At 36.4% G+C, this 27,353-nt stretch overlaps 1 protein-coding gene across 8 annotated transcripts in view; it reads right to left on the reverse strand.

The window, feature by feature from the left end:
- LOC106082412 (NAD kinase) overlaps positions 1-27,353 on the reverse strand; it is a 95,892-nt gene that overhangs the window by 54,965 nt on the left and 13,574 nt on the right. For 2 of the 8 annotated variants that reach the window (XM_059368674.1, XM_059368673.1), the window contains exon 1: positions 8,487-8,753. The exons of 2 other annotated variants lie outside the window; for them this stretch is intronic. The gene's annotated coding sequence lies outside the window, so the exon portion shown is untranslated. Of the gene's footprint in view, positions 1-8,236; positions 8,334-8,486; positions 8,754-8,777; positions 8,796-27,353 lie in introns of those variants that run through there. 4 more of the 8 variants (XM_059368678.1, XM_059368676.1, XM_013244902.2 and 1 more) reach the window with 4 other exon arrangements.

The following is a 27,353-nucleotide window of genomic DNA, read 5'->3' on the forward strand; positions in this document are numbered from 1 at the left end:
TGCTACCTTATGTTACACCAAGAACATGAAATTGGTATAAAAATGTGGAGTCAAAATCCTGGGGGGCGCCCCATCCCAAAATCAACCCGAACGGACATGTTTACCTATTGGGACAATATGGGTATCAAATGAAAGCTATTTAAGAGTAGAGTGCGTACTTGGCATAAAAATGGCACCCTACGTGTCGGGGGTCCCCTTTCCCCAAAAAAACCACCCAAGAGGACACTTTTACCTCTTTGAGCAATATGGGTATCAAATGGAAGGTATTTAAAAATAGAGTAGAAATCTAACATAAAAATATATTCCTTGGTGTCTGAGGGCCTCCCCACCACCCAAAACCCGACACCAGCCCATATTTATCGATTGGGACAATATGGGACTCAAATGAAAGGTATTTAGGAGGCCGCCGCAGGCCCAAAACCGATCCAAAAAGTACCGCCAAAAATTTAAGAGGACCGATAGGGACGATATGCGACCCAAATGAAAGGTATTTGGGAGTAGAATATGAATATGATATTTGAAATTGAGGCCAAGTACTTAGAGAACCGTCCCAAGCCCAAAACCGTCCCAAAAGTACAGCCAAAAATCAAAGTGGACCGATCGGGACGATATTGGGCTCCAATGAAATGTTTTCCGGAGAAGAATACAAATAGCTAGGGCGCCGTCCCAAGCCCAAAACCGCCCCCAAAACCAAAGTGCACCTATCGAGCCAATATATTACTCAAATGAAAGGTATACGAGAGTAGAACACGAATATGATGTCAAAAATTTAATATAAGTGCCTAGGGCGCCGCCCAACACTGAAACCGCCCCAAAAGTACCACCCAAAATTAAAAGTGGACCGATCGGGGCAATATGGGACTCCAATAAAAGGTATTCGTACAATTATCGACCAAAGCAATATGTGGCTCAAATGAAAGTTCTTTGGAAGTAGAGCACGAATCTGATATCAACATTCGGTAAAAAGTGTCTATTGGGCCGCTATTCCCCCTCCCAAACTGGACATGTTCGCCGATTACGGAGCCCCATATGGCTCAAAAGTATTTGGGAGCAGAGTACGAATTTGATACCAGCATTCGGGATTAACTGCCTAGGGGAAGTCACATTCGCATAACAACCCCCAAATAGGACGTATATGCTCACTATGACAATTTGGGGCCCAAAGGAGAATGGATGTTAATACATTTTAGGACCCACCCCCCAAACCGGTCATATTTGCTGATGATTGCAGAAAACGAATTTGATTTCCTTTTTTTTGCGGCCAAGTGTTTAGAGGACACCTTACTTCGTATACTCCTCTTAAACCAATGGCAATATGGGATTCAAACAAATAATATTTAAGAGTAGAACACGATTCTAATATTTTCACTAGGCTAAGCGTTCCGGGGATCACCCCACTTCTCAAAACACCCCTAAATCGTACATATTAACCGACCAAGGCTCAAATGAAAGGTACTGGGGAGTAGAACACGAAATTTCCCCATAAACAGGGTTTATTTACTGACCAAATAAAAGATTCGGTAATAGAATACGCATCTGATATCCAAATGTAGGACGAAGTGTTTGGAGGACGCCTCATCACGTGAATCAATGGCAATATGGGGCTCAAAAGTGTCTAGGTGATCCCCTCAACCCCAAAACACCCCTAACTCAGACATACATATTAACCGATCATGACATTACAAGATGTATGTCCCGATTGTAACCAGAGACCACACGATACACGTATCCTGTTTAACTGCCCAGCCAGACCCACTCGACTCAGACCCAGTTCCTGGACCTTGACACTCAACAGAATCAAGCAGACGAAAGATGGAACACAAAAACTGTTACAACAACAACAACAACTGACCATGTCAATATGGTGATCAAATTAAATATAAAACTGATATCCAAATATGAGACCAAGTGTTTGGTGGACCGTTCCTCCACCAAAACACCCCTAAAGGAGGACAAATTTACGGACCGAAGCAATACGGGGCTCAAATGAAAGGTCTTTGGAAGATGGGCACAAATCTGATATTAACATTCGGGAAAAAGTGTTTATGGGGTCACCCTACCTTCATAGCACCCCCAAACAGGACGTATTTGCTGACCATTTCAATATGGTGCTCAAATAAAAGGTATTTTAGAGTGGAACACGAATCTGATATGTATTTTCAAGGCCAAATCACTCAGACCGACCAATTTTTGGGCCAATATTGGACTCAAATAAATGATATTTGAAAGGATCGCGATGCTGATATTTTCTCAGGACTAAGGGTTTGGGAGACCACTCCAATCCATAAAACATCTTTAAATCGGACATATTTACCGACCATGGTAATATGGGGTTCAAATAAAAGGTAGAGTACAGTAGGTAGAGGGAGTAGAGGACGAAATCGATACCCACTTTCAGAACCAAGTTTCTGGTTGTCAATACCATCTCCTATCCCACAAACCACAATCAGCATCAAGTTTCTGAGGTTTAATACCACCCCCTTTCCCACAAACCACCACCCTGGGGCCATTCCCACTACCAAAATCCCCGTGAAAATAAAGTTTTTTTTTTAACTGGAGTAGTTCTAACATCCAAGCTTAGATGACCTTTAACGCTTCGAGCGAATTTATTGATAATAATTTTCCATATAAAGAAAAAGAAGGCGCAACGGAGCGAGCCCGGCTCAGCTAGATTCTAAAAAAATAAAATTTTGACAAAATTTCCTATAAAAACAATTGACAGAATTTCCCATAAAAAAAGAGTTTTACTAAATTCCCATAAAAGGAAATTTTGACAACATTTCTTATAAAAAAAGATGTATTGGCAAAGCATTGCCAAAATTTCATAAAAAAAAAAATTTGAAAATAGGATGGTGGTGGATATCCAAAGATCGGCACCAACTTAACACTTTTATACCTGTTTTTTTTTTTAATTTCCTTCACTTTATAGCACCTTGAGTCCCTTCAAACTAACTGAGAATTAGTTTTTCCCCTATAAAATTTCTAATCACGTTTTTTAAAGCATGCATTTATTTGAGTCAACATCAACGTTTTGAACTATAATCGAAAATCACGATCTATTCTCAAACAACGAAAAATAAATATTTCAGTTATTCATTAGCGAACAATTAAAACACCAACAAATTTGTTCTAAACGTTGTTAATTTGTAATGCAAAGCGACGTACTTTTTTTAGTTAACACAATTTTTTATACATATATGGGAATATATTCGCAATATAGAAAATATTAGAAGCTGGTTAATCGTGCACGTGTAAAAATCATTTTAACATCACATTTTTATAATAATTCTTAAGGAAATTTATGGAAATTTCGTCTATAGAGAAAATTTTATAATTTTTTTTTTTTAAGGAAAACTTCATGGAAATATTGTCTTAAGGGAAAATTTTACTAACATTTTTTTAAGAGAAAGTTGGTTATTTTAAACATATTTTGTTTGTTTTATGAAACCCGCTTTCTTAAAATTAAAACCCGGTTTTTCGGTTTTTATTGGTGAATAAATAACCGGTTTTTGTTTGGGAAAAATTATGCTTAAATTTTGTCTTTTAGTTTGTAAAAACTGCTTTCTAATATTCTAAACCCGTTTTTCGCTTTTTTCTTGTTTTATAGTCACCCTTTTTACCCTTCGAAAATACTTGGTTACAATTTTGCTTTGGAAAAAATTCTTCTGAAATTTTGTCCTTTGAAAAATTTCATAAAAATTTGGATTTAGAAAGTATTTTGTAAAAATTTTTTCTTTGGAAAAATTTCAAAAAAATGTTATCTTTGTGGGAAATTTTCTCTAAAGCAAAATTTCCGCCAAATTTTCTCTAAAGATGTTTCGAGAAAACTTCTCTAAAACAAAAATTTTAAAAGACAAAAGTTTTTCATGGAAATTTTGGTAAATTTTTTTCAAAACATTGTCTTTTGGTGGCAATTTAGCCTTATAGAAAATTTCATAATTTTTTTCATCGAAATTTTTGGCTCATAATGTTATGGGGTCGTAGGTCTTTAACGAAATTGAAATAACCCCAACCTATTGTGGAGGATATAATTCCCTCTCTCTCGCTCTTTCTTTTATAAGAATAAGACCATTATAGAGTACACCGGGGAGTATGAGTTATTTAAATATTTAATAAGTCAATTCTTATTACGCATACGCTCCATTGTATGCTTATTATCATAAGAACCTTAAATAACTTCTAGAGCAAATAGATTAAATTCTAAATTCTATTTTTAACATTTATGCAAAGTTGCCAGCATTTATCCTCTATACCCCCTCTATCTATAACTGAACCAAATAAAACGCACATTTTGCAATCTATTGACTAATGTCTAGATACTTCTAATACCAGTTTTAGTGATCGAACTAAATAAACAACACTTAAACACAAGCTGGTAAACTTGACAGGTGAACACTCGAAATTAAATTTGTTTTTGGCAAAATTTTGTTATTTAAGAAAGACTTGAAAAATCGAAAAATCACTCTACAACAACCGAAACAAGCAAGTGATCGACCCCCACCAGTACATTTTGATTTATATTGTAGCAAAATAAAAACTGTCATAGACTAGATAGACGAGCGGCTGAAGCTTTGACTATAAAGACGATGATGGTTGTATTAAATAACCGCCAAAAACAAAGATATCAACAGCTGGAGAAAAAACAACAACACGCCGCCAAACAAAGCAAATTGAGTGCAAAACAAAGGCAAACGACATCGTATGGTCAAAGAGAAAAGTTGAGATCATAAATTTTTGGAAGTTAAATTGAAATTGCGTTGAAATTTTATTTTTATAAAAAAAAGATCGTCTAAATTCGAACATAATTTGCTTGTCTGTTTATTTGGTTGTTCCGAATAGACACAAAAACGGCTGAAACGATTTTCATAAAATTTTCACAAATGGTGCATTATGGACAAGTGGTGAAAATAGGGTACTTCATTTTTCGATATCTGAAGTGAGGGGGCGGACCCTTCCCCTAACCATAATATTCAGAAACGCCAGATCTCAGAGATGGGTGGTGCAGTTTAAGCGAAATTTTGTGCGATTTAATCGAAGTTTGGTATCAAAATTTCAGATGGGGCACCAAAGGGGAGCGTCCCATTATGGGACTCAAATGAAAGGTAATTAAGATAAGAAAACGTATCTGATATCTAGCTGTCGGACCAAGTGTTTGGGGGACCACCCCGGCCCCCAAAATACCTCTAAATCGGAAATAATTACCGATCATGGCAATATGAAACTCAAATGAAAGGAATTTGAGTGTAGAACACGAACTTGAAATTCAAATGTGGGACTAAGTTTCTGGGGATCCACCCCTTCCCCAAAACACACAACATTGCACCTGAAGAAATTGATCTCCCCCGGCAAACCAGAGTAGTTCTGGCGCAAAAACGTTCCGGCAGATGCAGCCGCCTCAACTCCTACACAGCAAAAATTGATGGCGACGTGCAAGATGTATCTCCCGATTGTAACCAGGGACCACCCGTCACCTGTTTAACTGCCCAGTCAGACCCACTCGACTCAGACCCAGCTCCTGGATCTTGACACTCAACAGAATCAAGCAGACGAAAGATGGAACACAAGAAGTGCTACAACAACAACAACAACTGACCATGCCATGACCATATGGGGCTCAAATAAAATATTTGAGTGTAGAATACAAAACTGATATCCAAATATGAGACCAAATGTTTTGGGGCCGCTCCTTCACCAAGACCCCCCGTAAAGAGGACAAATTTGCTGACCATAGCAATATGTGGTTCAAATGAAAGGTCTTTGGGAGTAGGGCACGAATCTGATGCCAACATTTGGGAAAGAGTGTCTATGGGGCCATCGCACCCCTATAACACACCCCAAACAGGACGTATTTGCTGAACATTCCAATATGAGGCCCAAATAAAAGGTATTTTAGAGTAGAACACGAATCTGATATAAATTTTCAGTGCCAAGTCACTCAGTGGCCCCAAAATATAAATTTCAGCCAAATCGTATAAAAAAAATTGCGGCTTGTAAGGATTCAAGAAGTTAAATCGGGAGATCGGTTTATATGGGAGCTATATCAGCTTATAGACCGATTCGGACCGTATTTGGTACAGTTATTGGAAGTCTTAATAAAAATTGCGGCTTCCAGGGGCTCAAGAAGTCAAATCGGCAGATCGTTTTATATGGGAGTTATATCTAAATCTTAACCGACATGGCCCAATTGCAATCCCCAAGCGCCTACATCCATATTTATTATCGGTGCAAAATTTCAAGCGACTAACTCTAGGCGATTGACCGCTATCGTGATCTCTACAGACGGACGGATGGTAGGATGGACGGACGGACATGCCTAGATCAACTCAAAACGTCGAGATGACCCAGAATATAAATACTTTATGGGGCATTAGACGAATATTTCGATGTGTTACAAACGGAATGACTAGATTAGTATACCCCCATCCTATGGAGGTGGGTATAAAAATGATTCTGGAGAGAAATGTCTGTTGACATCACACACTTTGCATAGATTTTTTTTTGTCCATAGGCAGGTTAAGTGCGAGGATGGGCTATATCGGAATTTATCTTGATAAAGCCCCCACATAGACCGATCTCTCGATTCAAGGTCTTGGGCTCATTAAAGGCAAATTTATTGCCCTATTTGGGACAGTGAGTTGTGTAAGGCCCTTAGACATCCTTTTTAAGTTTGGCCCAGATCGGTCCAGATTCGGATATAGCTGCCATATAGACCGATCTGGAGATTTAAGGTCTCAGGCCCATAAAAGCAGAATTTATTATCCGATTTCACTGAAATTTGGGACAGTGAGTTGTGTTAGGTCTATCGATGTCCTACCTGCAGATTGCCCAGATCGGTCAAGATTTGGATATTGCTGCCTTATAGAAGAATATCTCGAGGTCTTGCGCCATATTTCAATATGGCAGACCGACCTGGTTGTTATTGCCCTGATAACCAGTTTACTGTACGTAAAGATGTTCACACTAGACTTTCTTGAGTTAACACCATACCATCTCTCGCATTCCCGGATCGCCCGGATCTCCGCCTACAGGACGGAATTATGGTCAGGCAGTCGGAAACAGATATGTGTCCCTGTGTTCTCAACGTAGACCCCGCACCCACTCTGGCCCGGCCCGAACTTTGCACGCTATAACTTGTAAATTTTTTTGGTGGGTATCCAAAGTTCGGCCGGGCCGAACTAAGCACGTTTTAACTTGTTAATTTTTGTTTTGTTTTTTGCACAATTCTATTTTAGTTCAATCAAGTTCAATTGGTGCTTAGTGTCCGTATACTTATTTATAGCGTTTGTGCTAATGTACCAATCTTACGTAAAGGGTGTTGAAATTTTATGATGCCAAATGTGAACCACGCCTAAACGCCAAATTGTTTTTTCTGCATTTTATTTGGCATTTCTCAATTTAAGACAATTTGACTCAATTTGAACAAAGAAAAGATACGCAATCGAGCAAAGCGTTTAAGTTATCCAATATCAACATCGGCCCTTAAAATTGAACCATCAATTTATAAGCAGTTATAAAACAGCGATGTCCAAAATAAAAATTTGACAATATGTGTAACTCTTTTTAAGTACTTTTGATTCTCTCAATGAATAAAAATTAATTTTTTGGGCTAAATGATTGATGCTTTGCCAAAATAAACATAAAAAAGGAAAGTTAATCAATAAATGACATTGGTTTTAAAGGCCGGATATCGTTGCTATAAATATGTAGGCCAGTCAGACGGACGGACATGATTTACTATGCTGCTGATGGTGATGATCTTACCAATCATCGAAACGAGTCCAGTCCGAGTGGTTTCATATTTGTATTCTGACTTGTCTAAAATAATGACTATTTTCCATTATCAACACCCATAGGAACAATCACTTCTTTTTAGAGACAATTTAGGAGCGATAAATTAGACACAATAAGAAAATTACTATTTTTTCACTTTTATTTTGCGATTTGTTTTGTTTATGTTTTTAAAAGAAATAACTATTATTTGATGGCTTATACTTTGCTCAGGCACTGTACTTTTTTGTTATTTATTTATGGTAGATTTTTTTTTGCATTTGTTTTTAGCCCAGACTAACTAGTTTCTGGCCAAAACAAAAAAAAAATGTTGAACGAATGTTAATAAAAAGAAACACCAGTCGCTTATAAAAAAAACCATAACAACAAACACATGAAATGACGAAAATCGAACAACGACACACATACACCAAAAAAAAAATAACAAAAAATATACAAATTCACCAACAAATTTAAGAAATTGTTGTTATGATTGGTTTTTACGCTTTTGTTTGTTGTTGTTGTTTTGGTTTCAATCTAAACAGACAGACACTGTTGTAGCAACAACAAACCTAACACAAAATCAAAATTTGGTTGATCACTAAAACACGCGATTTTTTTTTTATTTAACTTGTTGAGAAATCACTGTTAGAGCACGATTTAAAAAAATATTTAAACGCGAAATTGCAAAAACACAAACTATGTTCCACGTTGTGTACCTTATTTAAAGCCGAGACTATCACACTTTTTTTAAAGGCACTTGATTCTATGGACTCGATAATTGCACAATTCTCTTCATACGCGTTAAGATTCTTTTAATCGACCACCACCGTTGACGATCGATAATCCTACTGACTAACTGTTTGATACGAGATCAGAATCAAATCGAGATTTCATGCCAATCGATACGATACGAAACACAAAGCCGCTACTCTTCTAAGAGACGAATACAAAGCCAACCGCCGCCAACATAACCATCATCATCGTCAATATTATCAAGCACCACTCACAACAATAACACAACAACCAACCAACCAATACGCCAAAGTGTCGAAGACCAACTGGCAAATGTTAAATCGTATATGGCTCTCATCTGTTAAACAGTATGTCTGAGTGTGTGTGTGTGTGTGTGTGTGCCTTGTTGAAAATAAAAGTTAAAAGTTTTGCACTTCACACGAATCGAAGCGAAGCACCGCCACAAACCACCACATTGCCGAACCTCACTCAGTACAAAAAGAGAATAAATATGAACTACTAAAACACACACACACAGACACGTTCAAACAAAGCGACGACCAGCAAATAAGGCTTGAACTAAAATTTAAGCGGCATCGGCGGCGGCTACAGCTACAACAAGAACAATGTGCAAAAGCCCTCTATTAAAAGAAAAAATAACAGTGAAACACGCAACAGATACTCGCATGTACTAGCCGCTGCCATACTTTAACAGATTAAAAGTTGTGTTCCAGTTGAATGTAAATTGTGTGAGCAGCACAGTGGGTTAAAACCCACATATAAACATAAAATAACAAAAAGCAATCCCATGGCAGACAGTTGTACGTACTGGATTAAGGGCTGTCGCCTTAGTGTAAAACACTCTGCTACAACAACAAAACAAAAAAATCGACAAGATTCAGTCCGATTGAACTACTTTCAAATATTAACTTGAAGCTCTGCCATGCAATAACAACACTATGGATGTGGATCAAAACTATTTTTATATCCACCACCATAGAATATATATATATATTTAGTCCTTCTGTTTGCAACATATTGAAATATTCATTTCCGACCCTATAAAGTATATAAATATTTCGGATCGTCGTAAAACTCTAAGGCGATTTTACGATGTCCGTGTGTCTGTCTGTCTGTCCATCCGTCCGTTGTAATCACTCCACAACCTTAAAAAATTAAGATATTGAGCTGATTTTTGCTGTACGCAGGTCCAAATCGGACCACATTTGAATATAACTGCCATATAGACCGATCTGCCGCTAAAGTGTCTAAAGCCCATAAAAGCTTTATTTATTGTATTTATTGCCCGATTTCCCTGAAATTTGAAACAGTGAGTTATTTTAAGGCTCCCGACACCCAACCCAAATATGGTTGAGATCGGACTATATTAAATTAAGATCGGACTATATAAGTTGTAGCTATATTAAGTTGTAGACTGATCTGCCGGTTAAGGGTCTGAAGCCCATAAAAGCTGAATTTTTTCTCCGATTCCGCAGAAATTTGAAACAGCAAGATATTTTAACTCAAATATGGTTCAGATCGGACCATATTTGACACAGTGAGATATAGCTGCCATACCCACAACAGCTTTGTTCATTACCCGATTTCGCTGAAATGGTGAGTTGTTATAAGCCTCCCGACTTCCGACCCAATTATGGTTCAGATCAGACTATATTTAGATATAGCTTTCATATGGACCGATCTGCCGGTTAAGGGCCTGAGACCCATAAAAGCCTTATTTTTTATCCGATTTCGCTGAAATTTAACACAGTGAGTGTTTTAAGCCTCCCGACATCCAACCCAAATATGGTAAAGATCAGAATATATTTAGATATAGCTGTCATATAGACCGATCTGCCGATATAGCGTCCAAAACCCATAAAAGCCTTATTTATTACTCGATTTCGCTGAAATTTGAAATAGTGGGTAATATTAAGCCTCCCAAAATTCGACCCAAGTATGGTTCAGATCGGACTATATTTGGATATAGCTGCCATTTAGACCGATCTGCCGATTTAGGGTCACAAGCCCATAAAAGCATTATTTATTACCCGATTTCGGTGAAATTTGACACAGTGAGTTGTTTTAAGCCTCCCACCTTCCGATCCAAATATGGTCCAATTCAAATCATACACGGATGTTCGCAATAGGAAGAGATGTCTTTGTGCCAAATTTCATTCAAATCAGGTGAAAATTGAGGTTTCTAGGTACTCAAGAAGTCAAACCCGGTTTATAAGAGGAGGCTAGCTTTTCGACCGCTATAGTGATTTCGACAAATGGAGGAACGGACGGGCATGGCTAGATCGACTCAGAATGACAAGACGATCAAGAATATACATATGTACTTTTTGGAGTCGCAGAACCATATTTCGGGTTGTTACAAACAGAATGACTAGATTAGTATAGCCCCATCCTAGGTGGTGGGTTTAAAATTTAACCTTGAAAAAATCGGTTCATGTCTGGCATTGTGTCCTCACCTAAGTGCTGGTGTCTGTTAGCGGCGAAAGCCGGACAATGACATCAGAAATGCTCCAACCCATCTCATCACCTTGCCCAGATACCGTACACATGCTATCGCTTCTATTCTGCGAAAGTTCACGCATAGTCTATGTGTCCCATTATGATACCGAAAGCTATACTGATCTTGTTCCTTTGTGTTTAAAGTTATAGCCTTGTTTTCTCACGATCTGCATTTTCCTTGTTCTACCAACCTTAACGCCGTTCCACCGGGTTACATGCGCAGTACGCTGGTCTTCATTGCCAAATTCTATTCGTCTATTTTGTCATTCCCCCTTAGTCCGGTATAACCCGACACACAAAAAAAGCGTATCGTGCCATACTCGGAGAAGGTGTTAATCTCCTTCTTGCGCTCCAACTGATTGCCCTGCTGGTTGTTATCGCATACTACCTCAAGTATTCCGCAATCTTCCGGACCTCTGCAATGCAATACCTTATTACGGCCAAACAGTCGGAAACAGATCTCAATTCTTGGGCTCTCAATGTAGACCCTCTAGCTTTGATCCATCTTTCCTCTAGCTGTGATCCATCCGTGTAACATGAACTTCCAGATGACAATACCAGAGTTTCGTCAATCCAAAACTGCGCCGCTGGGAGCATTGCCATGCACTCGACCTCTAGTGCCGTCTCAGGCATCCGATCGGAAACCTCTTCCAGGTTTCCTATCGTCGTCTCGATTATGCTGCGATGGTATGACCTCCCACCATGGCCCAGAAGTCAGCATTTTTGCGAATGACGCCGAACGCCTGGGTTCATATCCTGGAATGAGCATTAGAAAAATTTTCAGCGGTGCTTATGCTGACTACATTTGTGAGTTATCATGCCATGCTAAAACTTCTCTACCAATATAAGATTCGATCCGGCTGAACTAAACAGTTTTTGCTTGTGTATCTTTATTTTCAAAATCATTCTCCTGTTATTTGCCGTATGGTGTGTGCATACGGCAACCACTGTGCGCACGCAAATCATACATGCAACTTGTACATGACCAGCAAATAAAGATAAGTACACAAACAATTATAATGTATAAACATAACCCAATACACTGCCATATATACACAACGACTCAGGCCTTAGTGTAAACAAAAGAACATCGAAGAATTAATTATTTACTTAACGGTCATTTGCTTAATTATTTTCAATACTTATGGGGATGGATTATTGATTTTTAAAATGTCTCGCTCTGGCAAATACACAAATACGAGAGGGCTATTAAAGAAAGACAGAATGGCAGAGAGAGAGAGAGAGAGAGAGAGAGAGGGGGAAAACAAGAAACAGAAGTAATATCCCTAATCACTCTCTCTCTCTACTACAAGTTCTGGCAATAGCAGTTACAGTACCCTACTCATCGCATGTTCCTTCCCAAAGTACGTGGGCGATCCCAAAAATAGACGACCTGACATATAGATGGCGTTAGTAGTATGAAAATAAATACTTTCATGAAAAGTGACAACACCACGTCGATTTCGATACCTGACAAGGTCAGATACTTAGGTGTGATCTTGGACAGGAAACTGATTTTCGATCGGATATCTGAGATCAACATGGAAAACGAGCGCGAGGCACTGCTGCCATCGGTACAGTCTTGGATTGACGGAACCCTAGTATTGCCATCTGGAAGATCACGTTACACGATGGATCAAACCTAAAGACAGAGTGGGCCTGGGGGTATACATTGAGAACCGAGGGATTGAGATCTGTGTTAGACTGCGTGACCATAATACGGTCCTGCAGGCGGATATCCGGGCGATCACGGAATGCGTGAGGAGGTGTGGTTCTAATGCGAGGACGAGGAGTGTGAACATCTTTACGGACAGTAAGGTGGTCGTAGGGGCAATAACAGCCAGGACGGTAAAGTCACGAACAGTCTTGGAGTGTAAGAAGGAGATTAACGCTTAACTGGGGATGGTACAATAAGCATCGTTTGGATGCCGGGCCGTAGCGGAGTAAGGGGGATGAAAGGGGCCGATTTGGCAGCATTATTTATTACCCCTTAATAAATTTGGTTAAGCCGAAGCCTTTCAGGTCGACACAGTGCGAATGAGGGTCGTGGTCGACAAACGCATGTAACACTATGGAACAGCGAAACAGTTGGTAGGGCGGCGAAAATACTATGAGGTGATCTGGATCGTGAGAAGACAAGGCTATTACTGAAAGAAAGTAAGAAAGAGGTCAGTGTAGCTTTCCTAGAAGTTATGAGCAAAGAGTTTTCTCTTTTAGGCAATTTTCACAAAAGCTTATAACACTGATGATTGACTAGGTAATTAGTCGAAGAATACCGCTGACGGAGGGATGGTATGCCAGAAACTGCAGTCCAGTTAACCTTCGAGCAAATTTTTTAAAACATTTGGATTTAAAACAAAATGAAGATTTTAATAGTAGATAAAATCACCCACGGTTGCCAACTAATAAGTAAGATGGGCAACCACTGGTTTGGTAGTTATCCCTGAGGTAAAAGCCAACCAAACAAAAGTATCTCAAACGCACATAGACAACAATAAGAGTTATAATAAAGTTATTAATTTATTAACAAAAAACGCTGTTAATAAAATCATGAAAAAATTTAATAAAATTATTCTCTACTCTTTAATTGAACTGTCAATACTGAAATATTGACTACTACACTCACAGAAATTTGTTAGTACAAACAGCAAAAAGTCTGTTGAAAATGGGGCTGCAGCAATTTTTTGCTTTTTGTACACCGTACGACGGTGCTGCTACCCTGCAATGTTTCAGAATTAAAAATATTTCCACTTTTTTTTTCTTTTTGAATTGTCATGTCGTTCATAATTTTCACATCAATCAATTGTCGTTGTCAAACACCGGTTGTATGCAACGAATTGACCCGATGTAGTCTTTCATCGGCAAGAGCTGCCGCCTTAGTTTACAACACACTGGTACAACAACAACAACATTTTAAATCGAAATTTTTCCAGTTTCGCAACATTATCTATGGGGCAAATTTTAATTGTGATTCACCTATGAATGGTGTGACAGCAGACAGACTTTAATCTTATTTTCAAATCTGACTGCCGTCACAGTAGAATGGGCGACAAAAAAATAAAACAAGTGAGTAAATAAGGCGCATTGAAAAAATGTTCTTAAATACAAGAGTAACCAAATGAAAACAAAAAAATTTTTAAAAAGACTTTTAATAAAATCTTATGTATAAAAATCAATTTGTGTTTGTTTGTAGATTTGTTTGTTTGTTTGTATGTGTGTGTGTTCCTCATAGACTCAGAAACGGCTGAACCGATTTTCTTGAAATTTTCACAGATGGTGCATAATGATCCCGTAGTGAAAATAGGGTACTACATTTTTAGATATCTGAAGGGGGAGCGGACCTTCTCCCTTACCCTAATTTTCAGAAACGCCAGATCTCGAATATGGGTGGTGCGATTTAAACCAAATTATGTGTGCTCTCATATAGTACCCTGAAAAAAAAATTTTGTGTCCAAATTTCGGATAGGGTACCTAGGGCTACGTCCCACCCTAAAACCTCCCAAACATATATTTAGACCAATCACGACAATATGGGACTCAAATGAAAGGTATTGTGTGTTCCTTATATACTCAGAAACGGCCGAACAGATTTTCTTGAAATTTTCACAGATGGTGCATAATGATCCCGTACTGAAAATAGGGTACTACATTTTCAGATATCTGAAGGGGGAGCGGACCCTCTCCCTTACCCTAATTTTCAAAAACGCCAGATCTCGGATATGGGTGGTGCGATTTAAACCAAATTATGTGTGCTCTCATATAGTACCCTGAAAATAAAAATTTTGTGTCCAAATTTCGGATGGGGTACCTAGAGGTGACGCCCCACCCTAAAACCTACCAAACATATATTTAGACCAATCACGACAATATGGGACTCAAATGAAAGGTATTTAGGATAAGAAAACGTATCTGATATCCAATTGTCGGACCAAGTATTCGGGGGACCACCCCAATCCCCAAAACACCCCTAAATCGAACATATTTACCGACCATGGCAATATGGGACTCAAATGAAAGGTATTTGCGAGAAGAATACTAATCTAATATCCAAATGTGGGATCATATTTCTTGGGGTCCAAACCTTCCCCAAAACACCCCCCAAATAGGACTTATTTACTGACCATGGGAAAATGGAGCTTAAATAAAAGTTATTGAGTGTAGAATTCGAATCAGATATCCAAATATGAGAGCAAGTGTTTGGGGGGCCGCCTCTCCCCAAAAACATCCCCCAAAGGGGACAAATTTGCGACCATAGCAATATGGGACTCAAATGAATGGTCTTTGGGAGTAAAGCACGAATTTGATATCAATATTCGGGGAAAGTGTCTAAGGGGCCATGCCACCCCCACAACACCACCCAAATAGGAAGTATTTGCTGACTATTGCAATATGAGGATCAAGTAAGTGGGTTTTTAGAGTAGAACACGAATCCGACATATATTTTCAAGGCCAACTCAAAGAGTGGCCGCCCATCCCCCAAAGGACCCCCAAGCCTGTCATGTTTGCCGACTATGAAAATATGGGGCTTAAATTAAAGGTATTTGGGAGTAGACCACGTATCTGACATCAACATTAGGGACCAACTGTCTATGGGACGTCCCACCACTATAACAACCCCCAAATAGGACGTATTTGCTCACCAAGACAATTTGGGTCTTAAAAAAAGTGGAACTAAATATTCATAGTTTTTAGGGCCAATACCCCAAATCGGACGTATTTCCGGACTTTTGCAATAAGGAATTTAAATGAGATTAGAAAACGAATTTGTTATCCAATTTTGAGGGCAATGGTAATATGGGGTTCAAATAAATGATATATAGATATATGAGAATAAAGCACGTTGCTGATATATTTAAATCGAGAATAAATCGAGCATATTTACCGACCATGTCAATGTGGAGCTTAAATGAAAGGAATTGGGCGGTAGAGCGAGAATTGATACCCATTTTCGGGACCAATTTTCGGGGGGTCTACCCCTTTCCCAAAATACCCCACAAACAGCAATTTTTTAGTGACCATCGCAATATGGGGCTCAAATAAAGGTATTTGGGAGTAGAATACGAATATGATATCCAAATGTAGGACCATGTATTTAGGGCATCACCCCTTTCCCAAAACACCCCCAAAGGCAAAAAATTTTTCGGCCATGCCAATATGTGGCTCAAATGAAACGTATTTGAGATTAGAAAACTAATTTGATAACCTATTTTGGGGCCATGGGTTTGGGGGACTCCTCATCCTGTAAACTCCTCTTAAGCCAATGTCAATATGGGGTTTACAATGCTGCACAATGCTGATATTTTTCAATGACAAGTATCTGGGAGTACACCTTACATCCAAACTTAAATTCGTAGACCAATAAAGATCATATGGGATTCAGATAAAAGCACTTATATTGTTAAACTGTTGGTCAAGCGATATACTATTTTCGTAGCATGGTATTTCACTAAAAAATCTTTAATTGTCGAAAATAAATACTCCAAGGATACTTTTGTTCCATATAAATGTAAAAGAAGGCGCAGCGGAGCGGGCCCGGATCAGCTATTTCCTATAAAAAGAGACTTTGAAATGAAATTTTGACAAAATTTCGTATAAAAATGCAAATTTGACAAATTTTCCTATAAAATGAAATTTTGACATAATTTCCTACAAAAATAAAATTTTGACAAAATTTCTTATAAAAATTAAATTTTGACAAAATTTCCTACAAAACTTGAATTTTGACAAAATTTTCTTATAAAATGCAAATTTGACAAAATTTCCTATAGAAAAGAAATTTTGATAGAATTTCCTATAAAAATGAAACTTTGACAAAACTTCCTATAAATGATAAATTTTGACAAAATTTCCTATAAAACTCGAAATTTGACAAAATTTCCTATAAAAAAGAAACTTTGAAATGAAATTTTGACAAAATTTCCTATAAAAAAGAAACTTTGAAATGAAATTTTGACAAAATTTCCTATAAAAAAGAAACTTTGAAATGAAATTTTGACATAATTTCGTATAAAAATGCAAATTTGACAAATTTTCCCATAAAATGAAATTTTGACACAATTTCCTATAAAAATAAAATTTTGACAAAATTTCTTATAAAAATTAAATTTTGACAAAATTTCCTATAGAAATGAAATTTTGACAAATTTTTCTATAAAATTAAATTTTGACATAATTTCCTATAAAAATAAAATTTTGACAAAATTTCTTATAAAAATTAAATTTTGACAAAATTTCCTACAAAACTTGAATTTTGACAAAATTTTCTTATAAAAATGCAAATTTGACAAAATTTCCTATAGAAATGAAATTTTTACAGAATTTTCTAACCAAACTTTCTATAAATAATAAATTTTGACAAAATTTCCTATAAAAGTCGAAATTTGACAAAATTTCCTATAAAAAAGAAACTTTGAAATGAAATTTTGACAAAATTTCCTATAAAAAAGAAGCTTTGAAATGAAATTTTGACATAATTTCGTATAAAAATGCAAATTTGACAAATTTTTCAATAAAAATGAAATTTTGACATAATTTCCTATAAAAATAAAATGTTGACAAAACATCTTATAAAAATAAAATTTTGACAAAATTTCCTACAAAACTTGAATTTTGACAAAATTTTCTTATAAAAATGCAAATTTGACAAAATTTCCTATAGAAATGAAATTTTGACACAATTTCCTACAAAAATGAAATTTTGATAAAACTTCCTATAAATAATAAATTTTGACAAAATTTCCAATAAAAAAGGAATTTTTACAAAATTTCCCATTAATAATGGAAATTTTACAAAATTTCCTATAAATATGGAACCCATAAAAATGAAAATTTTGACAAAATTTCCCATACAAATGGAAATTTGACTAAATATCCTATTAAATGGAAATTTTGAAAAAATATCCTATTAAATGGAAATTTTAACAAAATTTCCTATAGAAATGAAATTTTGACAGAATTTCCCATAGAAATTAAATTTTGGAGTGCTGACAAAATTTTTTATAGAAATTAACTTTTGGAGTGCTGACAAAATTGTTCTTAGAAACAACATTATGAGAAAATTTTTTGTTCTACTATGGTAACATACTTTGGCCACCATGCGATTATAGAATCGATTGTTTTGTGTTATTTATTGTAATTTATAACATCTGTTTGTAATTATAGGAAAGGAAATTTTTAAAATAAATTATTGATTTCCAATCGAGGTTTTGTTGTATGTATTGTAGGGGTATCAATGTGTAATTTGTGGTTACTCGACTTTGTCTGTGTGTTACAAATCATTTATTAATGGCCTCTACCATTGCTGCTGGTCTCACAGTAGGAAAATGTGAGTTAAGTTGGTTTCTAGATCTCCAAGGGCAAAATGTTATAAAACAATGGCTGTTCAACTGAAGGTTAACAAACACTTTAAGAAAGGAAGTAAGAAAATCACCTACATATAGGAAGGTTAAATAAAAATAGCCAACAGCAGGAACATTTTGCAATCTTGTCCTTTGAGCTAAGTAAGTGTGGTGTTAATTTAGACTGCTTATAACAGACTAGCCCTTAACAGAAGTTTTAAGGCATGGCTGGCCTCTGGTTACTCTTTGTCGAGCCAACATATAGTGGCACAGGAAAGTCTACATACCCCACTCACACACATTTTTCAAAACAAAATTTTTGTACGAAAAAGTTGTTTTAGTCAAATATTGAATTTTGCTAAAATTGTTTATCTTGATCACCAGAGATTTAGTAGGTCAAAATTTATCAGGTAAAATAAAGTCCCAATTACGTAACTGTCAGTTTAGGTAGCTGATATTTCCGCAAGGGTATGTAGTCATATCTGTGCCACTGTATGTGTTGTTAATACCTTAATCCAAATGAAAGTAGAGAGGCCCTAGCTTGGTCTTGAAACGCCTGCTTGTGTTATGCTGTATGTGACCCATTCGTCTGATGTTTGGCATTTTCTTAGATAACTGCATTGATTAGAAACATTTCATCGGATTATACAACACTTTAGCCAGAGACACTTCCTTTGGCGTTCCATTGATAAACGATTTTCCTTAAAAACTCCTTTTCAATGTCTGCTACAAAAGGGAAAATTTGACTTTGTAATCGTAGCCAACAACCGACTTGTAATGAACCCCTGTTTTGGTTAACACGATTCTTTGTATAATCGGCGCCAAAGCCGCCTGCAAAAGATTCTATCAAAGTGGCTGTAACTAAAACGTTATTGAATTTTAAGTTTTGCTTAGCTTTGAATAGCAATCGTGTTGGAAGGAATGATGATGATGATGATGATGTATTCCGCCGTGATGATACCTTTACAAACGTGACTGTAATTTCTCAAGCATAAATAAATATCAATTGGGGTAAAGAGAAAATGCAAACCTTTAGAAAATCAATGGGGCGCAAAGAAACATGGCACTTTAAAAGTCTAAAAGCTAAATTCGTTTTTCACATGCCAAAAACAAGGTAAAATGATTTGATTACCCACATCGCGAAGCAAGAAATTATAGGGAAAAGGAAAGGTAATACTAGATAGACAAAGGTAGTAAACAATGCACTTGCATTTATTCCCACATCTCAAAGTGTTAATGATTGAGGGTTATAAAAGCAAGGCATAAGCCAAAGCTATTAGACTGAAACTTTGTTAAATATCAGTAAACAAACAAATCTTTTGTGCAATGTATAGGAAACATTTATAAGAAACTATTTTTACTTATTCTATTCTTATAGGCACATACATATTATTATTTTTTAAAACCGTTTTTATTCTTATAGGAACTTTTGTTGTTGGATTCCAAGGTTTAAAAATTACAAAAGCAAAGTATCGCTGCAACTAAAATATCTATAATTTGCCAAATCGTTATATGATAAACATGCATTTATACCAACGTTATATTAATTATAGGAATTGTTTTTTTTTTATAAATCCACATTCACCAAGTTCACCAATTATAGGCAGTTATTTTATTTGTTATTTGAAATGTCTTTAAACATTCTATAAAATATTCACTCAAAAAAGGCGGAAGGCCAATATGGAGAATAAATGAACATCGCCTAGTCATCATCCCATCATCATCCATAATGGTGATGAGCAGCAGCAACATAGTCACAGAATGTCAGATCCAATAAAAGAGGCGAACAAAAAGCTTCATGTAATCAATTAAAATCAAACCACAATGTGTTGATGTATATACAAGTGACACTTATGATGGCATTCTAACGAGATTTGCCGACAAAGAGATGTTGGCAAAAGGAGGTCGGTATGAAAATGAAGAGAAAATAAAAATCTATTTTAGTAAAATTGTAGAAAGAAAGGAAATTTTACAAAATTTCCCTATGAAATGAAAATTTCTTATAAGAAAAGTACTTTTGACAAAATTTCCTATAAAACTGAATGGATGAATATAAGAATGAAATTTTGACAAAGTTTTTATAAAATTTCCTTTAGAAAAGTTTTGAAAATGAAATGAAATGTTGACAAAATTTCCTACCAAAATAAAATTTTAGCAAAATATGCCTAGTAATGCAATTTAGCCATTTCCCTTGGGAGCAAAAAAAATCCTTTCCCTTTAAGAGCTTTAGTACATATTCCTAAGAGAAAATGTAATTTTATTCCACTTTGTCAAGAGAAAGCGTAGTTTTATTTTAGCACACCATTTTCCTGAGGAAAAAGTAGTTTTAGTACCCTTTTCCAAGTCAATGGGTAGTTTAGGTACTCTTTCCAAGGCAAAGGGTAGTTTTAGTACCCTTCTCAAAGGCCAAGGGTAGTTTAGGTATCCATTTCTATGGCAAAGGGTAGTTTAAGTATCCGTTTCCAAGGCAAAGGGTAGTTTGAGTACCCTATTCCAAGACATAGGGTAATTTTAGTACCCCTTTCTAAGGCAAAGATTAGTTTTAATTCTAAGGCAAAGGGTAGTTTTAGTATCCTCTTCCAAGTCAAAGGGTAGTTTAAGTATCCGTTTCCAAGGCAAAGGGTAGTTTTAGTACCCTTTTCCAAAGCAAAGAGTAATTTTTGTACACTCTTCAAAAGCAAAGGATAGTTTAAGTACACCTTTCCAAGAGAAAGGGTAGTTCTATTACACTTTCCAAGGCAAAGGGTAGTTTGAGTACCCTTTTGCAAGACAAAGGGTAATTTTAGTACCCTTTTCCAAGGCAAAGAGTAGTTTTAATACACCCTTCAAAGGCAAAGGATAGTTTAAGTACACCTTTCCAAGAGAAAGGGTAGTTCTATTACACTTTCCAAGGCAAAGAGTAATTTTAGTACCCTTTTCCAAGGGAAGCTTAAGTACCCCTTTTCAAGGGAAAGGGTAGTTCTAGTACCCTTTTCCAAGAGAAAGGGTAATTTTAGTTCCCCTTTCAAAGCGAAAGAGTAGTTTCAGTTCCCTTTTCTAAGGAAAAGAGTACTTTTAGTTCCCTTTTCCAACAGAAGGGGTATTTTTAGTACCCTTTTTAAGGCAAAGGGTAGTTTTAGTACCCTTTTCCAAGGCAAAGGGTAGTTTTTGTACTCTTTCCTATTGCAAAGGGTAGTTTTAGTACCCTTTTCCAAGTCAAAGTGTATTTTTAGTGCACTTTTCCAAGGCAAAGGGTAGTTTTAGTACCCTTTTCCAAGTCAAAGAGTATTTTTAGTGCACTTCTTTAAGGCAAAGGGTAGTTATAGTACCATTTTCCAAGGCAAAGGGTATTTTTAGTACCCTTCTCCAAGGCAAAGGGTAGTTATAGTACCATTTTCCAAGGCAAAGGGTATTTTTAGTACCCGTTTCCAAGGCAAAGGGTAGATTTAGCACCTTTTTTCCAAGGCAAAGGTTAGTTGTAGTACCTTTTTCTAATGCAAAGGGTAGATTTAGTACCCTTATCCACGACAAAGGGTAGTTTTAGTACCCTTTTCCAAGGCAAAGAGTAGTTTAAGTACCGTTTTCCAAGGCAAGTGGTAGTTTTTGACTCTTCACTCACGCTCACGAGAAAAAAATGTTAATCACGTAAGCTCACGCACGACTTTTTAATGTCGACTCAGGTTCACGCACGCTTACGGTACGAAAATTTTTCTCACGCACGACTCATGAGACACTCACGTGGAAAATCGCAACTCACGAATAAGAGAATCAAGATTCACGAGACACTCACGAGATACTCACAAGACACTCGTGAGGAAATGGCGACTTACATCCTTCACATCGTCAAATTCTGCTGCAGAATTCCCTTGGCGTTTTTTAAAAAGTGGTTTTTTTTTATCAAATCAAGTATTTATGCCTGATTCACTTAATAATAGCCTTAGTACAATATAATGGGTTTTAATTCACAAAACTATCACCATATTCGGCCCGTGTCTTTAAAGCAAATAACAGTGCGAATCAAAGACAGGCATTTCATCATTTGTTTGCTACGACTTTTGTATCTACCTCGTACTCAAATAAACTGGTCTAAATATGTACTTATGTCCCGTTCTAATTGAATTGTTGTCTAATATAAAGGAGCAGAGTATAGTGTATCAACAAGAAATTTCAGAATTGAATAAATTTTTATTTATTCAAATAAATAACCGCACATCATTAACTTACGCATAATTTTGCTATTTAGTAAAAACAAAGACATTGCGAAGAATAAAAATATCGTTTTATAGTAGCGAATGTTCTCTTTTTTTTAGAAATTTTCTTCTTTTTTCAGTGATTCTTTTCTGTGTCCACAACGTGCAAAAATTTTCTTATTTTTACATTTAAATTTCCTGATAAGGCAATAAAGCATTCAACGAGCAATGATTTCGAAAACTGCACTTGTTCCGCTTGAACAATAAACAGCTGAAGGAGAATTTCTTAGGTTAGTTCAAAGAGATAAGGGTGGCTTCCCTCAGCTATCTCATACAAAAAGGCAAACAAAGATTAAAATTAAGGCGTAAATCCATAATTACTGTCTTACATATTGAATTTAAATAATAATCCAAAGTCCATTAAATTAATTAAAGGGTCATATGAACAAGATGTGATGCAAAAATGTGAAGAAAAACCATCCAAATTTGAACCGATTTCCATGAAATCTTCCAGATATGTTAAGATCAGTGACAAAACAATTCATGTCAAATTTTGTGTAGATCGGTTGAAAATTGTAGTTACTACGGCCATTTAAGTTCAAATCGGGCGATACATATATATGGGAGCTATATCTTAATCAGAACCGATTTTGATGAAATCTTCAAGATATGTTATGATCAGCAACAAAACGATCCGTGCCAAATTTTGTGCAGATCGGTGGAAAATTGTAGCTACTACGGCCATTTAAGTTCAAATCGGGCGATACATATATATGGGAGCTATATCTAAATCAGAACCGATTTCGGTGAAATCTCACATACATGTTAGGGTCAGTAGCAGAACAATCGGTGTCAAATTTTGTGCAGATCGGTGGAAAATTGTAGCTACTATGGCCATTTAAGTTCTAATCGGGCGATACATATATATGGGAGCTATATCTAAATCAGAACCGATTTTGATGAAATCTTGAAGATATATTAAGATAAGTAACAAAACCATTTTTGTGCCATATTTTGTGCAGATCGGAGGAAAATTTTAGTTACTACGGCCATTTAAGTTCAAATCGGGCGATACACATATATGGGAGCTATATCTTAATCAGAACCGATTTTGATGAAATCTTCAAGATATGTTATGATCAGAAACAAAACGATCCGTGCCAAATTTTGTGCAGATCGGTGGAAAATTGGAGCTACTACGGCAATTTAAGTTCAAATCGGGCGATACATATATATGGGAGCTATATCTAAATCAGAACCGATTTTGGTGAAATCTCACATACATGTTAGGGTCAGTAGCAGAACAATCGGTGCCAAATTTTGTGCAGATCGGTGGAAAATTGTATGCTACTATGGCCATTTAAGTTCTAATCGGGCGATACATATATATGGGAGCTATATCTAAATCAGAACCGATTTTGATGAAATCTTGAAGATATATTAAGATAAGTAACAAAACCATTTTTGTGCCATATTTTGTGCAGATCGGAAGAAAATTTTAGTTACTACGGCCATTTAAGTTCAAATCGGGCGATACACATATATGGGAGCTATATCTAAATCAGAACCTATTTTGATAAATTCCTTCACATATGTTAAGATCAGTATCATAACAATCGGAGCGAAATTTTGTGCAGATCGGTGGAAAATTGTAGCTACTATGGCCATTTAAGTTCTAATCGGGCGATACATATATATGGGAGCTATATCTAAATCAGAACCGATTTTGATGAAATCTTGAAGATATATTAAGATCAGCAACAAAACGATCCGTGCCAAATTTTGTGCAGATCGGTGGAAAATTGTAGTTACTACGGCCATTTAAGTTCAAATCTGGCGATACATATATATGGGAGCTATATCTAAATCAGAACCGATTTTGATGAAATCCTGCACATATGTTAAGATCAGTAACAGAACAATCCGTGCCAAATTTTGTGCAGATCGGTGGAAAATTGTAGATACTACGGCCATTTAAGTTCAAATCGGGCGATACATAATATGGGAGCTATATCTAAATCAGAACCGATTTTGGTGAAATCTCACATACATGTTAGGGTCAGTAGCAGAACAATCGGTGCCAAATTTTGTGCAGATCGGTGGAAAATTGTAGCTACTATGGCCATTTAAGTTCTAATCGGGCGATACATATATATGGGAGCTATATCTAAATCAGAACCGATTTTGATGAAATCTTGAAGATATATTAAGATAAGTAACAAAACCTTTTTTGTGCCATATTTTGTGCAGATCGGAGGAAAATTTTAGTTACTACGGCCATTTAAGTTCAAATCGGGCGATACACATATATGGGAGCTATATCTAAATCAGAACCGATTTTGATGAAATCTTGCACATATGATTAGATCAGTAACAGAAGAATTCATGCCATATTTTGTGCAGATAGGTGGAAAATTGTGGCTTCTACGGCCATTTAAGTTCAAATCGGGCGATACGTATATATGGAAGCTATATCTAAATCTGAACCGATTTTAATGAAATCATGCAGATATGTTAAGATAAGTAACAAAACAATTTGTGCCAAATTTTGTGCAGATCGGTGGAAGACTGTTCGTGACCTTACCGTCCTGGTTGTTATTGCCCTTATGGCATTTTTACTGTCGGTAAAGATGTTCACACTCGACGTGCTCGCGTTAGCAACACACCACTTCACGCATTCCGTGATCGCCCGGATCTCCGCCTGCAGGACCGTATTATAGTCAGACAGTCTAAAACAGATCTCAGTCCCTGGTTTCTCAATGTGTACCCCCAGGCCCACTCTGTCGACTCGCACTCGACTTCAAGGTTCATCTCAGGTATCCGATCGGAAACCTCTTCCCTTCCTTCCAGGTTTCGAGAGATGAGGGCATCGGGATGACGGCAGAAGTGAACGATGGCCTTGCTAAGCTGACAAGCAGACCGAGAAAGCGATCCGGTGCACGACGAAGGAGACAGAGGAGTATGTACCGGCAGCGTAATCGGGCGGAAAGTGCAGGATGCTGGAAGGGATAGAACTATAGATATATTGGAGTTCTATGTAAATCTGGACCGATTTAGACAAATTTTGTCACTTATATTGGGACCTCAAATAAAAAACCTCATGCTAATTTTGCAAAGATCGGGCCTTAATTGTGGCCTTAAAAGTCCATATCGGATGAAAGATATATATGGGAGCTACATCTAAATCTAAATCGATTTTGATAATATTTTGCACACGTATTGGGACGTCAAATAAAACATCTCATGCAAATTTTTGTAAAGATCGGTTCAAAATTGTGGCTACATCCATATCGGATGAATAATATGAATATGGGAGCTATATCTGAACCGATGTGAAGCAAATTTGGCAGATTTACTTCTAGGACCATTATAAACATCTGTACTGAATTTTTAAGGTCTATCTTGCTTTCGTGATTTGTTGCCTCACAACCCTAGCTTTGGCCCCACCGTGCAGCGAAGTAAATAGGCTCTCAGTAAAAATTTGTTGTTGGTTCTTATTCAAAGTTTCATAAATTTCTAATCTGTGTTCTATTGGGTTGCCCAAAAAGTAATTGCGGATTTTTTAAAAGAAAGTAAATGCATTTTTAATAGAGCTTAGAATGAACTTTAATCAAATATACTTTTTTACACTTTTTTTCTGAAGCAAGCTAAAAGTAACAGCTGATAACTGGCAGAAGAAAGAATGCAATTATAGAGTCACAAGCTGTGAAAAAAATTGTCAACGCCGACTATATGAAAAATTCGCAATTACTTTTTGGGCAACCCAATATATTCAGCTGTCTGTATACCATATTCACCTATCTGTATATCATATTCTGCTAGCGAAATGCATATTTAAGTAGATAAAACCATATTCAGCTAGATAAAACCTACTTTCAGCTATATAAAACCATATTCAGTTAGCTTATAATCACATTCAGCTAGCTAAAATCAATCTAAATCCAGCTTGTCCATATAAGCCAGCTTAAAACTTTATTCAGCTAGCTGAAAACCATACTGAGTAAACCAAAGTCATATTCAGCTAGCATTAAACAGTATTGACTTGACTGAAACCCATATTCAGCTAGCTAAAAACTACATTCAGCCGCTGAAAACTATATTCAGCTGGCTGCAACTTATATTTCGTGAGCCAAATATCTATTCAGTTAGATTGAAACCCTATTCAGCTACCAATGTTCCAACTGGCAATCCTATTAAGCCAACTGAAAACTCTATTTAGCTAAACAGAAATCCTATTACGCTAGCTTAAGAATATATTCAGCTAACTAAAACTTCACTCAACAAGCTAAATATCACATTCAGCTAGATAAAACCGCATTCAGCTAACTAAAACCATGTACAGAAAGCGGAATACCATATTTAGTACATTGAAATCCATATTCAGTCATCTAAAGACCTTATTCAGCTAGCTAGTTCAAGCCATATTTAGCTATGTAAAACCAATATATTACTAGCAAGAAACCATATTCCGGTACCTAAAACTACATTTATTTAGATAGCTAAAAGTTATATTCAGCAAGCAGAATGCATTATTCAGCTAGCTTAAAACATATTCAGCTAGCTTCAAATTATACTCATCTAGAGAAAACATGATATTCCAATAGCTGAAACCCATATTCAGCTCTGAATAACAAACTTATCCAGCTTAATAACCACATTCAACCAAGTGATTTACCGCATTCCAACATCTGAAACCCTATTCAGCTAGTTAAATCCCATATTTATCATTGATGAAAACTATATGCAGCAACCAGAAAAATATATTTAGCTAGCTAAAACTCATATTAAACAAGCTTAATATCAATTCAGCTAGATGAAAACCATA

This window comes from Stomoxys calcitrans, chromosome 5 (assembly GCF_963082655.1).
Source record: "Stomoxys calcitrans chromosome 5, idStoCalc2.1, whole genome shotgun sequence".
NCBI classification, from domain to species: domain Eukaryota; kingdom Metazoa; phylum Arthropoda; class Insecta; order Diptera; family Muscidae; genus Stomoxys; species Stomoxys calcitrans.